The sequence below is a fragment of the Triticum urartu genome, chromosome 4A, assembly GCF_056163025.1.
Source record: "Triticum urartu cultivar PI428250 chromosome 4A, HENAU_Tu73, whole genome shotgun sequence".
NCBI classification, from domain to species: Eukaryota; Viridiplantae; Streptophyta; class Magnoliopsida; order Poales; family Poaceae; genus Triticum; species Triticum urartu.
The window spans coordinates 57,286,612-57,301,907 of record NC_141876.1 but is presented as its reverse complement, the minus strand read 5'-3'; the positions used below and the strand labels follow the sequence as shown (position 1 = coordinate 57,301,907).

The 15,296-nt window shown below is 46.5% G+C and overlaps 1 long non-coding RNA gene across 1 annotated transcript; it reads right to left on the bottom strand.

Annotated features, from left to right (window-relative positions):
• Window positions 1-6,029: 6,029 nt before the first annotated feature.
• On the bottom strand, window positions 6,030-6,591 carry LOC147974746 (uncharacterized). Its single transcript, XR_015601984.1, has 2 exons — window positions 6,478-6,591; window positions 6,030-6,313 (listed from the first exon to the last, which is right to left on the bottom strand). It is a non-coding gene; the product is annotated as an uncharacterized LOC147974746 (long non-coding RNA).
• Window positions 6,592-15,296: the final 8,705 nt, after the last annotated feature.

Sequence of the window (15,296 nt, the reverse complement as noted above, 5' to 3'; positions counted from 1 at the left end):
GAGTAAAGAGACTTGCCCGTAACAAGATTGAACAAGGTATCGGGATACCGACGATCGAATCTCGGGCAAGTACAATACCGCTAGACAAAGGGAATTGTATACGGGATTGATCGAATCCTCGACATCGTGGTTCATCTGATGAGATCATCGTGGAACATGTGGGAACCAACATGGGTATCCAGATCCCGCTGTTGGTTATTGACTGGAGAACGTCTCGGTCATGTCTGCATGGTTCCCGAACCCGTAGGGTCTACACACTTAAGGTTCGATGACGCTAGGGTTATAAAGGAAGTTTGTATGTGGTTACCGAATGTTATTCGGAGTCCCGGATGAGATCCCGGACGTCACAGGGAGTTCTGGAATGGTCCAGAGGTAAAGATTTATATATGGGAAGTCCTGTTTTGGTCACCGGAAAAGTTTTGGGTTTTATCGGTAACGTACCGGGACCATCGGGAGGGTCCCGGGGGTCCACCAAGTGGGGCCACCAGCCCCGAAGGGCTGCATGGGCCAAGTGTGGGAGGGGACGAGCCCCAAGTGGGCTGGTGCGCCCCCCCACCAAGGCCCAAGGCGCCTCCAAGAGGGAAGGGGGCAAACCCTAGGGCAGATGGGCCCTAAGGCCCACCCCAGGTGCGCCTCCCCCTCTCCCCCTTGTGGCCGCCACCCAGATGGGATCTGGGGGGCTGCCGCCACCCCTAGGAAGGGAACCCTAGGTGGGAGCGCAGCCCCTCCCCTCCCCCTATATATACTTGAGGTTTGGGCTGCCCAAGACACACGAGTTCCTCTCCTTCCTGGCGCAGCCCTACCTCTCTCCTCCTCGTCTCTTGCGGTGCTTGGCGAAGCCCTACTGGAGTACCACGCTCCTCCACCACCACCACACCGTTGTGCTGCTGCTGGATGGAGTCTTCCTCAGCCTCTCCCTCTCTCCTTGCTGGATCAAGGCATGGGAGACGTCACCGGGCTGTACGTGTGTTGAACACGGAGGTGCCGTCCGTTCGGCACTAGGATCTCCGGTGATTTGGATCACGACGAGTACGACTCCTTCAACCCCGTTCTCTTGAACGCTTCCGCATAGCGATCTACAAGGGTATGTAGATGCACTCTCCTTCCCCTTGTTGCTGGTTTCTCCATAGATAGATCTTGGTGACACGTAGGAAAATTTTGAATTTCTGCTACGTTCCCCAACAATTACGCCGTTCGTCGCGCGCCGCTTGAGAAGAGCGCGCCGTCGGTGCCGGCGTGGGAGTCTTGGAGGCCCTAGCATCGCCTTTGGGTGGGGTGGCAGCGATCTCGGAAGGCCCCGCGCCACCCGCGGAGGGCCTGGCTCCATCTTTGGATCTGGCGGCGTGCGGGCCGTTACCAGGCGCACGAACATCGCCGTCTCCCAAACTCCGGCTACTGGGACAGTGTTGGTGTTCGCGAACGGCGCCCCGGGTCCTTTCTGCGACCGGTCCGCTGCTCGCCCGCGTTGGGACGGGATGTCCGGCTTCCGACGAGCCAACCTCCACCGTCGTCTTCTTCTTGGGCGCCATGACGATGAAGAAGCGTCGAACTAACTGCTAAAGCCGATTCTCACAACTGCGCCCCCTACCTGGCGCGCCAAGATGTCGGTGGGAACGACACCTATGGGATCACAAGAATCCCTACTATGGTTGTGGGGCGCGGGGTCATGAGAAGAGCGGATCAAACAAATAGCACACGGTTCGTTTACCCAGGTTCGGGCCGCGAGGATGCGTAAAACCCTACTCCTGCTTTGGTGGATTGTATATCAGTGTTCTTGAGCTAGCTATGGGGTGTGAGGAGCTCCAAAAAGCCGAATCCTTCTCCTGGTCGCCTCGGGCCTCCTTTTATAGGATAAGGGGTAGCCATAGTGGCACACAGGAGGTGGAAAGGAAACAGTGATGTGAGGTTATCCCTCGCATTACATGACAAGGCGCATTTATGCATCTTGCCCAGGTGTCCATGCTTTATCGGGGACGGGGGAGAGCCCTGTCTCATCCGTCGCCGCTCCCTCTCGTGTTGACACGCGCCCTGGCCAGCGGCGCCCGCGGTGCCATGTAGGCAGGCAGGCAGCTGAGGTGGCGCAGTGGTAGGTCTCCACGAAGATCTGCATGCCGCCACGCAGGTGCCTGCCCAGCTGGTTGGGTCGGCAGCTGCATGCTAACGGTGGTGGAGGTTTGACTGGCGTGGGCCTGATGGTGGCCCTTCGGGTGTTCTTGGCAAGGGTCTTGTTGGGGCCCCGGCAAGGGTCTTGCTGTAGCGCCTGCTGTCATCCCCGGCAAGGCTCTTGTCGGGGGCCTTGTGGTCCTCCTTGGCTGGGATCCCGCCAAGGATCATCATCTCCTAAAGGGTGTATCTGATCTTGAATGCCTTCACAAAGATCTGCATGCCACCACGGGGATGTCTCCCGAATCCTTGCCCCATGGGGGCAGTGGACTCAAGGGTGACTCACTCCGTGGGCGTGGGGCGAGCTGCCACGGCAAGGGTCTTGCCGGGTTTGCTAAAACCGCCTCCCAGCAAGGATCTTGCCGGGGGGGGTCTGCTTCATCCCCTTTGCTCTCTGTGGTCTTGGTCTTGGCGTCATTCTGCTTCTCTTGAGCTTTGGCCTTACCTTGGCTCACCTCCCTTGACTCGCTCAGTGTGGTGGTGCCCGTGGCTCAGACTGCCCATGCACAGTTATAGGGGTACAAAAAGTGTACCCCTCTTTTTGTACACCGACAGGGGGGGCACCCATAGACACACAAGTTGATTGTTCCAAGCCATGTGCGGTGCCCCCTCCACCATAATCCACCTCGATCATATTGTAGCGGTGCTTAGGCGAAGACCTGCGTCAGTAGAAACGTCATCACCGTCATCACACCGTCATGCTGACGGAACTCTCGCGTGAAGCTCTGCTGGATCGGAGTTCGCGGGACGTCATCGATCTGAACGTGTGCTGAACTCGGAGGTGCCATGCGTTCGGTACTTGGATCGGTCGGATCATGAAGACATACGACTACACCAACTACGTTCTCATAACGCTTCCGCTCACGGTCTACGAGGGTACGTGGATGATACTCTCCCCTTTCATTGCTATGAATCACCATGATCTTGCGTGTGCGTAGGATTTTTTTTGAAATTACTATGTTCCCCAACATAAGGCTAGATCACCTTTACTGCACAATCATATGCTCTGCGTCAAGTTGTCATCCATGGAATGCATCTCACTGTCAAGGCAACCACCGGATTTGGAACGCGGAACGCTCGCAAAGACCTTCTTGTGGCCCCACAATCTGCAGTGAGGCCGCACCACAGGGCGGAGTGGTCACCACACCGACCAACACCAAGACGGAGCACATCATCACTGACTTCCATCTCACTGGAGATAGCCTTGCCCAAACCCGTCGGCCAAGGAGCCGGCACGACCGGATCTTGAGCAAGGTAGATCGGTTAGTGACATCGCTGCCCACCTAGCCAGAACATCCATGTCGGATCCATGTGAGGCCTCCGCATGGCGGCGACGAGTGCGAGAAGCCGTTGAACGTTCAACACTCATCGACCGAAAAGGGGATGGCGACTCTCGAACCTTGGATATGAGGAATGGTTTGGAGGCACCAAGGTGAGGTAGCACACGTCCTCACTTCCACTGTCCGCCGCGGGGCTTAGCCCGACGGTCTCCAATGACGACGGAGAGGGAGGGAGAAGCAGAGGTGAAGGCTAGGAGCAGCTATGGTTGCAGCCTCTGGAGTGGCTAAGGCCTCTTTTGGTTCATAGGATATGATTATCATAGGAATAGGAATTTTGTAGGAAATGAGATGGCATGTATCTCAAATCCTATGAGTAGGAATAGGAAATGAGATGTCATTTGGTTGACACCAAAGGAATTTTTCCGTTGAGTCTAGGCTCATTTTTATTTTCCTATGAAATGTGGAGGATAGGAACCAATCCTATGTAGGAATAGGAATATATTCCTATGAACCAAAGGGCTCTAAAGGAAAAAATCCTATAAGAATCCTATCCTCTAGAATTCCTATGAAATTCCTCCAAACCAAAGGAGGCCTAAGTATTTGTAACCATCTGTGAACTGATTTTTGGTACCTTTCGGTATTTATCTGAGTTAAAAATTGGCTTGCACATCACCGACTGCCAGCTCGCTTACCCATTGTCTTATTTTCTTCAATAAAAGAAACAATGAAACCACGCAGACGGGCTTCATGATGGGTGCGGCGTGCCGCCGCGCCTTCACCTACTAGTAAGTACTAATTTTCCTCTTCATGTAACCATGCCACATTATCAAGTCATGCATGTGGTCATAAGTTACAATTTGTGCACTAATTTGCCCATTTTTTATTTTCTATGTGGGCATAAACAGTATGTACATTGAACCTTAGAGCAAATATATGTAGATCACGTTACACATTTATGTTTAAAATGGCACCACATTTACTTCAATCTAATAGTTTCCCTTTTATATATCATTTTATCAAATGCTTCATATGATTTATTGTTTTTAAAATATAAACCGAGAGCAATCATAAATTTTTTTTCTCCAATAGTTTTAGTTTGTTAGCACCTACTTATGCATATGTTTATGATGCTTCCCGCGGCAATGTGCGGGGCATCATCTAGTCCTGAGGGATTTCAACACCCAATCCTGTGATCCAAATGTGTTCCATAGGGAACAATCCTATGGATTGATATCCTGTGAAAATCCTCCAATCCAAAGAAGGCGTAGAACTAGGTCCATAGACTTGCTAAAAAAACTAGGTGCATAGACCAGCTTGCGATGACTACAAGAATTGTAGCGAGCCAAAGGTATGCCACCATCATTACCCCTCCCACACTGGAGCCAGCCAAACCTTGATGTAGTAGATAGTTGAAAAGTCTTCATGCTAAAGCCTTACAATATAGTTTAGAAAGCCAGACTAGATCATTGATCGGACCCGAAAAAATAGGAACTGAAGACCTTGCTAGTTTCTTAAGCTAAATGGACCACCCTACAATTGGACCAAAAAAGGCTATGTAAACCGTCCAGGTTTTGCGTGAACCAGAGGTATAAAACCAACGAACAACTGTCACACACAGAAGTAGAAAAATACCCTGGGTCGAAGTGGATTTGAACCCAAAACACTAGATATATGTGCCTAAGTTGCAACTTTGGCCCAATAAAGTCAACTTTCTTGTCAGATTTAACTAAATGATTGCATTTTACCTCTGTCTAGTATGTTACTTACTGTATAAAAAACAAACAATGAACTGGTGAATCGACAGTCCGACTGGTAAAAACTTCAACCGACGGCCTCGCCTGTTCAATCACTGGTTTAGTTTTGAGTAGAAACCATCGTTGATGAAGAGAGTGCTAGATTCGAAGGATGAAACATTTGAACACACGAACAAACATGAATGACTGGATCAAAACAGATCTACTAATGACCAGCACCGACCAAATCCTGAAGATCCAATGGAGACACACCTCCACACGCCCAATGACGATGCTAGACGCACCATCGAGGCGGGAATCAAACGTGGGAGAAATTATTCCTACTAAAGGGACATCGCCACCACCATAGAGCCCAACGAAGATGCTAGACCTAACAAGAACGAGAGAAGATTCCCTCCCACCGGTCGGGGGGGGGGGGGGGGTTAGTTGTTGTTATAATTGGTAGGAACATGTATTCTTTTGATGGTTTCCTAGATTAATACATTAGGTAGAACATAGAAAACATGCATGGTTTTCAAAGGAGCTCTTGCTTGTAGGAAATTTTGTTTTTGTGATGTTATGTTTACATTAAGTCTAAATAGTGCTTCAAATGAAACCAGGCACCCTTGTATTGAATTCACAGGAAAAGAGAAATCCAGTCAAAGCTCATGTTTGGTTTAAGCATGAGTTGAGTGGGATGATGATAAGAATAAAGAACTAAATGCATACATTATGCAAGAATAAAAATGATATCTTATCTTCTAAAAAATACAATATTTAGCCTTGTATTGCCCCAAGTCCTTTCTCCCTATAGTTCATGGCATATATAGCCCCGGCTATAATTTGGAAAACATAACCAAGATTACAACTTTTTTATTCCAAGATATTCATCAGAATACTTCTCATCACAACAATCTGGAACGTTGTTTTAAGTCAAAGAGAGGGGATGAGGGTAGGTTGCATCTAAAGGAGGGTGTCCGCTGCAAGCAGAACCACATATGCATTCTTTCCTGGACCTAAAGCAAAGTTCTTGCTCCAGTACACAACAGAAGCACAAATTATTTGGGCAAGGTGGAGTATTCTCTTGGCATAGGCATATCGCGATCTTGCTAGTATCCACCTGATCAGTTGCTCGAGCTGCATATCCAAATAAGTGTGTTCTCATTCAACAAGGTATTACAAAAAATAATGTATAATTTCACATAATAACTTATAGTAATGGTTCTCAATGAGATTGCCCAAAAATTATATAACCAATATCTTTACGAGAAGTTCAACTACAGTTGTTGTTGTTTACTCACCCCGAGGAAGTATTACGAGGCACAAAATCATAACCATCACGAGCATAACCACCTTGCTTCTCTCCATGGTAAAGCTTTCTCCTTTCTGATATGAGTCGTCTTCGTATGCAAGGGTTGTTTGCGTATGGCTAACAACCATATACTTGCTTATATATATCCAACCAATATGATCTATTTTTAGTAACAAGTAATTGCACCGAGCTGGAGCCGTATCATCTACTATTAATTGCTAAAAAAATCCTCCATATAGAGTGAGTAGTAAATACGGCCAGGTTGGCACTTGGCAGCTCATCCTTCAAAATTTAGTGTCCATTACTCAACCCTGGAATAAAATGATGGATGACCCATTTGTAGTCCATTTGGTTCAATTTTGCCCCTACCCAAATTTGTCCATGGATATGTATGGACATGTACGTAGCAGCAGAGGGTATAGCCTCCCCATTTGGCCGTCCCATTTTCCCAATATTTTCACCATAGTTCATGACACATTCAACAATAAATATTAAAGGGGGTATCCTTGAATAGTTGGTGTCCACATCCTCCACCAGAGCTTGCCACCCATGTCTGTCAGAGCTGCGAAGAGTCAAAGGTGGTTTCCATGTCCTCTATGAAGTCGTTTGGGATGGTCCACCCTTGCAAATCCATGTTGGAGTGGTCCATGAGCACGAATATGGGGGTGGTCGAGGGCGCACACACGGGCAAGGACGAGGCAAATTTGACAATATTGACATGTGGAAGAAAACATTTCACAAACTGAACTGGTTCGAAAAAAATTCACTCAGCTGACCGTTTTGAGTGGCGCCCGACACGCAGGCATCACACCCTACGATGCATCGCCTAACTCGCAGGCGTTGCACACCTGGCCAACATGGCACCCCCGGGGCCCACACCGAGCAGTGCAACGCCTTAGAGCTAGGCGCCACACATGTATAGTGCAGCGCCTAGCCCATAGGCGTTGCACTGTGACTTAGAGGCAGCCGCCTGCTCGCCCTCCCCTCAACCCCATACGTTCAGTTACAGAAGCAGCGGCGGCTTCGTCCTCTCCCCCTCTTAATCCTCTCTTCCAAATCCTTCACATCTGACGATTTGGTCAGTGGATTTCGTCACCAATCCATCCTAGAAGGTACTCTCCTCCGATCCCCTTCTTTCTATCCATCAAATCTATCTTATTTTGAAGATTTGTGGAACCCTTGTTTGATTAGATTAGAATCTTTCATGTATATAGATATGTGGGACTTTAAGATTTGTAGAAAGGGGAAGGATACATCTTGGTTTTTGGATCTTTCAGATTCTTCATGATGACCAAGAGATATAAATCCCAAGTGAGTCAGAGAATAGAGCTATGCTCCCCGACACTGGCGCTAGAAAAATGTCTTGATAACCCACAAGTATAGGGGATCACAACAGTTTTCGAGGGTAGAGTATTCAACCCAAATTTATTGATTTGACACAAGGGGAGCCAAAGAATATTCTCGAGTATTAGCAGCTGAGATGTCAATTCAACCACACATGAAAATACTTAATATCTCCAGCAACAATTTTAGTAGCAAAGTAGTATGGAAGTAACAGTAATGGTGGCAAAAGTAGCAGTAGCAGTTTTGTAGCAATTGTAACAGTGGCAACAGCAAAGTAATGTAGCAAAGATCAATATGTGAAAAGCTCGTAGGAAATGGATTAGTGATGGATAATTATGTCGGATGGCATTCGTCATGCAACAGTTATAACATAGGGTGATACAGAACTAGCTCAAATTCATCAATATAATCTAGGCATGCATTCCGTATATAGTCATACATGCTTATGGAAAAGAACTTGCATGACATATTTTGTCCTACCCTCCCGTGGCAGCGGGGTCCTAATGGAAAAGGGGTATTAAGGCCTCCTTTTAACAGAGAATCGGAACAAAGCATTAGCACTTAGTGAATACATGAACTCCTCAAACTACAGTAATCACTGGAAAGAATCCCAATTATTGTCACCTTAGGGTATGCGGATCATAGATCATAATAGGTGTCTACAACTAGCGAGATAGGATCAAGAACACAAATGTATTCATGAAAATATAATAGGTTCAGATCTGAAATCATGGCACTCGGGCGCTAGTGACAAGCATTAAGCATAGCAAAGTCATAGCACCATCAATCTCAGAACACAGTGGATACTAGGGATCAAACCCTAACAAAACTAACTCGATCACATGATAAATCTGATCAAATCCATCACCGTCTAGCAAGCCTACGATGGAATTACTCACGCACGGCGGTGAGCATCATGAAATTAGTGATGGAGCATGGTTGATGATGATGACGGCGTCGATTTCCCTTCTCCGGAGCCCAAAACAGACTCTAGATCCGCCCTCCCGAGGAAGAATAAGAGGTGGCAGCGGCTCCATATCGCGAAACGCGATGAACTCTTCTCCTTGATTTTTTTCTCCCGAACGTGAATATATAGAGTTGGAGATTGGGTCAGAGGAGGTCCAGGGGACCCACAACGCAGGGGGCGCCCTCCACCCTTGTGGACACATGGTGGGTCCCCTCTAGTTGATTCTTTCGCCAATATTTTTTATTAATTCCAAAATATTCTCCGTAAATTTTCAAGTCAATCCATGAACTTTTATTTCTGCACAAAAATAACACCATGGCAAATCTGCTGAAAACAACGTCAGTCCGGGTTAGTTCCATTCAAATCCTGCAAATTAGAGTGCAAAACAAGGATAAAGGAGTTTGGAAAAGTAGATACGACGGAGACGTATCAGACATCACCAACGCCATAGCTATTTTCCACCATTCGCTTAGCAGATTTGGGGAAAATTTCATTTCGCGCTAACCCACACACTCCACTTCTCTCGTGCCGCCACCGCCACCCTCGTAGCCTACCGCCGCCGCATCATCTGCCGTCGACGCCCCCGACAACCTCCTTGAACGCCACCGCCGCTTGTCCTACCGCCCTCGCACCCCTCCCCCACTGCTCATTGAGCCCCTGCCCCCTCCATCCCCCATTGCTCGCTCGGCCCCTGCCCCCTCCCCAGCCGGTGGCAACTACCTCGACCTCGCCTCCGGCATCTCAGGCGTGGAGACCGCGAGATCTCTCCATTTTGTTGAAGTTCATAGACATATTTGTTACAATTGGTACACATCTATATTTTAGCATAAATTAGTTGTATTTGTAATATTGTGAGTTTTTTCGACATGGATTTGAGGGAATGTGGCTGAAATCACGAGAATTTAACTATTCATAGACAAATTTGTTACAATTGTTATCTAATTTTTGTGGAAATTTGGAGGAAATGTGGTTGAAATCATGTATTCTAGGTGATGATTTGTTGGCAGGGGATGTATAGGGTTGCCAATGTTTTGTTGATACATTGATTAAATTCCGTTTCGTCAAATTTCTGGCAACCAATATGTCATATTTTTAGAAAGGTCGTGCCAAAATTTTGAATTTTGTATACGAATTAAGTATATGTCCTATTTGTTTGTAGATGTCCGATGTGGGTTCTTCTTCGACACATTCTCCAATGGCGAAGAAGTATTTAGGGACGCATAGTGACACGATGATTATGATGATCTTCAGGGCGAGGATATAAATCTGGATGAGTGCTATATCAGAGGCAGTGGCTACAAAGATATTCCTGGTGAGGATAGTAATCCTAATAAGGATGCTGGTACTGCTGAAGATGATACAGATGCGTATTGTGCTAAGGATGAGGAGGAGGTGGAGGATGCTCCAAAAAAACAAGAAGAAGCGGAAACCTAGGAGCCGAAATGCTATCGGCACTAATAGGCTTGTGGTCACTCGAGTTAACTCCACTGGTGAGCCTGTTAATCCGCGGAAGGCCGCGTCTCACTACGGCAACACCCTAGGTGTCATCCTTCGAGAAGTCCGCTCCATCAATATAAGGGATTCAGGGAAACAAAATCTGCAAGAACTTCTCATAAGAAGGGTGCACACTAGATTTAAGTTTCTTGATGAGTACGACAACCTGTCGTACCCAAAGAATCAGGTTAACAACCATGCAATCCATAAGTTCTCAAAGAATTTGAGTTCTTGGAAATCAGCCGCAAGAAAAGAGGTTCATGAAGATTACTCCGTGATCAAGGAGAAGTGGCCTACCATTAGTGAAGATGACGGGAACATTTTGAAGATGCAAAATATGGAGAACCCTGTGGTGCAGAGCCAGTTGACATGCTGGAAGGACATGCGATCAAGGACATTAAGTAACCACACCCTCGGAAGTCGTGGTTTTGTTCGTAAGAAGCGTGTGTGGGACAAGCTGGACGCTATACTTGCAGCAAAGGGCATCCCAAACCACTTCGAGCAATTCAAAGACCCCCTTAAATATAACTATGTAAGGGGCGAGTACCATTATGATTATAAGTCATGGGAATTTTCCGCCGATCACCAGACTAGAAGACTTGAAGAAGAACTAGCAAGGCAACATGCGGAACCTCAGAGCTCTAAAGGTTCCATGGCCAGGTGGAACACTCCTCTTAACTAGTCGATCGATGTGACCCTCGGCAAGGACCCATTGCATTAGCTGGCGGGTGGCCGTGTGAACGGTGTTGGATGCGGAGCCAAGTGGGACCATCATTATGTCAAAGACCGCGAGCAGCGACGGTAGAGAAGGAGAGCCAATAAGCAGACCATCGAACAGAAAATAATTGCAACCACAACCGCCGCCACAGTCGTAGTCACAGCCGCAGGAACTGCTGACATTGAAGCACGCATCAACCCACAAAGCCAAGCCCATGCCCAAGCCATGCTACCTTCAATAATCAAGAGCGTTAAGCAATGGTAAACATTTCCATCGATGCATCGCCGAAGGATAGCAGCCCTTCTCTCTCTTTCATTGGCAACCCATCGCTAATGGCTGCTCTTGACGCTCTTACAGAAGACACTCCGTGCAGTCTCTTAGACCATGTGAATGGTGAGTTGATTATAGTTGCAATCGGCTCGATCATTCGCCCCAAAGATACCATCATGCACAGAGTGCAGATGCCTGAGGGGCTCTTCAAAGTTGAGTTGTCTGTTGTCTTAAATGGTTACGATGATATTGCTCCTCCGATACACCCTCCTGGTGCGGATAGCCAGCTTACCCTTGGACAGTGCTTACGTTGGCCAATGATGTGGCCGAAGAGTCAAATTTGGCTAGGAAACGTCCAAATTCCAACAAGACCGCATCATATGAATAATGGCAAGACATCATGTCGAGGACCATCTCCTTTGGGTCAGAGTCAACCTGAATTGCATAACAACAATGTGGATGTCATTGAGGACCAAGTAAATAATGATGACTTACTTGTCAATCGATTCTTCTTGCACTAGTGCAGAAATGCCTAGCTATGGCATGCCAAAAACAGCCTTGCTAGCATAGGAGCCCCACGCCACCAATATGGCACAAGTGTTAAAAAATAGTGGTGGCCCTAGAGCCACATCAGTAGTATTATACGTGTTGCTAGCGTGCGATGTTTGCAACACCACCACTATATTTACTCACCTAGTGGCGCACAATGTAATTTGCAAGCCAAGAACGTTTCATGCACAAAAAAAGGTTTTTCAACACCATGTAACATTTAGCATTTCACATTCTACACAGTAGAACAATACCAGATAATAGAACATTAAGAGTTGATATTTAAGTGGCTTCTAGCTACCTAGATCTCACAAACATAACCAATTAATAGAAACATTACGGGCTAAAACAATACTAGTACATAGCGCTAATACATAATTAAGCAGTTCATTCATGTACTGCTCCGCCACACATATAGGTCTAAATGAGGTCGATGACCACCACATCCTCAAGCCATGGCGCGGGGTGTTTCTGATGGTGACTAAGATGGCCTATCCAACATGGAGATTCTTCCCAGCAAGGAAGTTGTTCCATCCCGCGGCGCTGAACACAGTGTGGCTGTTCGTGTCCAGTACATAAGCATAGTTCGTGATGGAGCCCCTTGCGGTAAGGCGTAGTCTAGCAATGCCTGCTTCATCCGGCTCGATACCACAACTCTCACTTAGCCTCTTAGGTCATTTTTGGAGAAAAAACAAATATGGTAAATGAGCATGTCAAATTACTACACACTAGCTAATTAAGAGCATACTCATCACGTTCTACACTAATTAAGCATATCACATTACTACACACTAAGCATATCCTCAAATTCTACACTAAGCATATATGTGTGTGATATATATATATCACATAAACACTATTCTATATATCACATAAACACTATTCTGATCACGGGATCAGAATAATATTTTGATCACAACCTGAACTGCCTGAGTTACGTGCCTGAACTTCCCTCTGTACGAACCCGACCTTCGTGCTATCTTTGCAACCATGCCTTCTACTGCGAGTTTTTCTAATCACTCGTGTTGTTTGTGATGTAAGTGTAATGTGGACATGTTTTTTAGCAACTAAATGTGCATTCTAAATAGGAATCACGCTCATTGGCGGATTTGCTCTCGGGTCATGATGAACTTGCGTCTTTTATGAGTTTAATGCATGTTGTGGGTGTTGTCGAAGCTCTGCCACGATGGGAATTGTGTTTTGGTACGATTTTTTGCACAATTTTTTTATTTCAAATGAATTTGAAACCGGCCGTCTTCTTCATCCGTCCGAGATGCATCCTCCGCCATCGGTGATTTCTTGTTTTCCTATCAAGTTTGCTCGCTGATTTGCGTACTATAGTGAAATTCAAGGCTTACTACATCATCAATTTCAATCGGGAGGGTCTATATAGTTTGATTTCTTGCGTTTTGATGTTGGCACTCCCGTGGCTATTGCACAGGTTTTTTTGTGGTTTTTGGATTTTCCCTCTGGTCATTTTTCTTGTGAAAAGGTAGTTGGCAGATCATTTACAAGGGTGTGCGGACGTGTTCTAATCAGGCGCAGATGATTTTATGCTTCGGACGAATTCGTTCGTTCATGTTTTCTGTGTCATCTAATGGTCGTCGTACAAGCTGGACTTCTGCGTTGTTCATACCTGAACTTCTAATTTTCCTTTATTTTGCAAGGTTATGCAGCAAGTCCTCTGTATTTCTTTCCTTTTTACTATCATTTATCATTCTTGCATTGGTTTTTATTTTATGACTGAGTCACATGAGCAACCATTGGATTGTTTAGCCGATGGATATGCATATATTTTTTTATTTTTTCTAGTATGTTCTCGTTATCTAATAGTTTGTTGGACTTTAGTTAATAAGTATCCTAAACTTCTGTATGCTACTTCGAGGTTTTAGATAACCCCGGACTTTTATATCATCACTCTTTGAACTTCTTATTCCCAAGGTCTGTAGTAGAAGCTGGACTTCTATTGTACCAGTTATTGAACTTCTGGGTTTCCATGTTGCAAGGCGGTGCAACATTGTGCTCTATATTTCTTTGTTTTTTTTTGTAATTTTCAATTTTTGGAATTGATTTTTAGTTTGTCTAGTGTGCAACCGTGGGATTAGTCCCAAGTATGCATGCATAATTTTTTAATTTTTTTGTAACATGTTTGCATACTTCGAACAACGGTAGCACTTTAGTACGTATTTAACCTGAACTTGCTAGTTTTTTGCTCCTGTACAATTTCCATATTTTTGACGTGTGCATCTAATGTTTTCTCAAACCCTCGAACTTCTATGAATTTACAACTTGAACTTCGTCAATAAATTTTGATATTTTTTGGTTTTTAATTATTTAATAATTGAAGACCGCATTGTGTCCTGTCAAAACCTAGCGCGCAACAATGCGGTAGCGCGAGGCCGAGCAGGAGGGAGGGGGTCGCGACCCCCTCCCCCCTGCGAGGCCAAGATAGGGACGAGGCGGAGTAGGCGACGACGTGGCATGCCGCGTCGTCGCATGCGGAGGCGAGTACGTCACATCCGTGACCCCACTATCTATCTTAGGGGTGTGACTCTAGGGTGCGTGCGGTGGGGGTGGAAACAGAATAACCGCATTGCCTCCTGTCAAAACCTAGCGCACAGCAATGCGGTAGCGCAAGGCCAAGCAAGGGGAGGTGGGTCGGAACCTCCCTCCCCTCCCCCTGCGAGGCCGAGACAGGAACGAGCCAGGGCAGGCGACGATGCGGCATGCCGCGTCATCGCATGCGGAGGCGAGTCCGTGACATCCGTGACCCACTATCTATCTTAGGGGTGTGGCTCTGGGGTGCGTGCGGTGGGGGTGGAAACAGAATAACCGCATTACGTCCTGTCAAAACCTAGCACGCAACAATCCGGTAGTGCGAGGCCGAGCAGGAGGGAGGGGCCCCCCTCCCCTTCCCCTGCGAGGCCAAGACAGGAACGAGCCGGAGCAGGCGACGACGCGGCATGCCGCGTCGTCGCATGCGGAGGCGAGTCCGTCACATCCGTGACCCCACTATCCATCTTAGGTGTGTGGCTCTGGGGTGCGTGCGGTGGGGGTGGAAACAGAATAACCGCATTGCGTCCTGTCAAAACCTAGCGCGCAGCAATACGGTAGCGCGAGGCCGAGCCGCATGTGTAATTTGTGTGTATTTGAATTTTGAACTTCTATACTTTTTCTAAGTTATGTATTTTAGTTAGATATGGACTTCATGTGTTTTTGTATTTGAACTTCTTCTTATTGTTTCTTAGTGTTTATTTATTCATATGCCTTGACTTCCCTGATTAGTGTCCTTGAACTTTTGTTCTTTATTTTGTGAACTTTCTCTTGTTTTTGTAGGTGCATATTTTTGTATGTATTTTTCTTCCCTTGGTAGTGTATTTTCCATCAATTTTTGGTTTTAAGGATACCAGCAGTGTTGTTGTGTGATCTTATCTTTTTATAATAGATGCATTCAAATGGGGCATTC